Raw genomic sequence first — 2,714 nt, 5'->3', positions numbered from 1 at the left:
AGGAAGGAAGGAAGGAAGGAAGGAAGGAAGGAAGGAAGGAAGGAAGGAAGGAAGGAAGGAAGGAAGGAAGGAAGGAAGGAAAGAAGGAAGGAAGAATACCCCCTTCTCTCCTCTGGAACTGCCATTACCCTAGGTCATTCTCTCACCTCCCTCCTGGACTATTTTAATAATCTGCTAGTTATTCTCTTTCTCAAATGTCTCTCCACTCCAGTCCATCCTCCATCCAGCTGTCAAAGTAATCTCTGTAAAGAGTATATTTGACCATGTCATCTCTGTAGTCAAGAAAGAATAACGGTTCACATCAAATGTATACAATCTAGCACCGCTTCTCCACATTTCTAGTTTTCATATAGCTTACACATACCCATGCACTCTTAGATCCAGTGACCCTAGTCTCCTTGCTGTTCCTTGCACCAAATACTTTCTCTAGACTTCATGATTTTTTCACTGGCTGTTCCCCAGGCCTGAAAAGCTCCTCCACCACCAATCCATCCTGACTTGTTGGTTTTTCCCTGACTTCTTCCAAATCTCAAGTAAAATCTAACTTTCTACAGGAAGTCTTTCCCCATCTCTGTTAATTCTCATGACTTTCTTCGGTTGATTGTTTCTAGTTTATGTAAATTCATGGAGTTCAGACAGTTTGTGCTACAATTCCCTGTGTATAGTAAGCAATAGAAGTATCTCCCCCTATAGTGATGTATATGCAAGAGAAAAAGGCTTAGCTTGTATAGGGGGATATATGTAGCTTTTAAAAATCTACCTATTGGCATGTTTTCCCCTCCTTACTTTGTGAGATTGATCATCAAAAGCAGAGATTATCTTTTAACCATATTTGTATTCCTAACAGTTAACACAATACAAAATTGATGCTTAACAAATGTTTATTGACTGACTAACCCTAGCACTGAACCTCTTTTATCCTCAATTTTTTTCATCTGAAAATAAAGATAATCATAAAATCACCCTCTGGGAGCTATTTCAAATAGTGAGGAAGATAATCAAACTTCTTTGCAAACCTTAGAGAAGGATATAAATTATTAATATGGATATATAAATATTAGCAGGTAAAAGCAGCTAGGTGGGGCAGTGGATAGAGTACCAGACCTGAGTTAGAAAGACTTATCTTCCTAAATTCAAATCTGGCCCCAGACATTTACTGACTGTGTAATCCAAAGTCATTTAACCATGCCTCAGTTTCTTCATCTGTCAAATGAGCTAGAGAAGGAAATGGCAAAACACACCAGAGTCATTGCCAAAAAAAACCCATATAAGAGTCACAAAGAGTAAGATACAATGCTGGGCACCATGTTATGCGTAGGGATATAAAGAGGGACAAAAGCCCTCTAGGGGTCAAATTCTTATGAGAGAGAAAATACAGAAACAACCAAGTATATAAAAAAATATATAAGGGCATAGAGGAGATAATCTCAAGAGGGAAGATTATTTTAGTGAGGAGATGAGGGAATTTCTTTTTCTTGTCTTTGTGTCCCCAGCATAGTATACAGAATACATGGGAGGAGGTCTTGCAATAAGCACTCTACATAGGAGAGATAATTAGAAATCCCTAGGATCAGGGGATGTTGATTTAGAGCTTGTCTTCTGGTCTAAACCCCTCTCATTTCAAAAATAAAGAAACTGAGGCCAAAGAGGTTAAATGACTTTATGCAAGGCAATAATTAGTACTTAATAGTGGTATGGCGATCATTTGACTGCAGTTCTTCTGATTCAGATCCAGTCATCTTTCTTCTGAACTGCATACTACCTTGGTGGAACTGATCTAGTTTCTATCAATTTTTAGGAATGTATTTTCATGCAAAATTCTCAAGCCAAAAAAATCTAGGAAAGTCCATAATGGGAATTATGGAGATTTGGTCAAAACCTTGACAAAAAATTCCTTTAATCCAGCCTCTAAGTCTCTACCCCTTCCAGTTCACCTTCAACTCAACTCAAATTAATTTACCTAAGGTACAGAGAGGTAGGGACAGGTGACACCATCAGGGAATGTATCTCCAACTCAATAAATTCCCCTGCCTATAAGGTTTTATCTGAAGAAACTTTAGCTGAAATCACTTCCAACTGTATTTCAATTGTAAAACATAATCTAAATAAGCAACTTCAGTCTGTATTCACTATTGTATGCTTCTGAATAATAATTGCATATTCTTTGCATGTAATCCTATTGGTCAGTATTTTAGTCACAAGTTTTAAGGCACAATCCCAATTATTAATTAATTGAATAAGTATATATGAGAATCAATAATTAATAATAATATTGTGAGCAAGATAACAAAGAAAATCTCTTGAAGTACCTTGCAAAAATATCCTTGCCAATGGGAGTGTTGCACATGCCTTCATTAGTTTGTGAGATTGTGATATTATGATATTTCAGTTGGCTTTGATGTTCTAAAAGTGACATTGGCTTTTACCACATATGGAATGAATGGAGACAAGAAAAAGACCTGACCTTGAAGGTGATATTGTAAAACACAAAAACTCTGGTTGGCCCTTTTGAGAAGAAATATTCAGAAGACCACCTCGTTTTAAAAGGATAGGGTGGTCTGTGCAATCTGACTCTATATTTACCAGTTGACACATGAGCTCTGGGTTCTCTGGCCTAGCTGGGATGGGCCAGGACTCTGATATTTTGTAATTTGCAACTTTCTACATGTGTAGATGGAATTTTGTACCTCAGGACTAAGTTCCCCAGAATTCCT

Source organism: Gracilinanus agilis, chromosome 3 (assembly GCF_016433145.1).
Source record: "Gracilinanus agilis isolate LMUSP501 chromosome 3, AgileGrace, whole genome shotgun sequence".
NCBI classification, from domain to species: Eukaryota; Metazoa; Chordata; class Mammalia; order Didelphimorphia; family Didelphidae; genus Gracilinanus; species Gracilinanus agilis.
Note: the sequence above shows the minus strand (reverse complement) of the source record.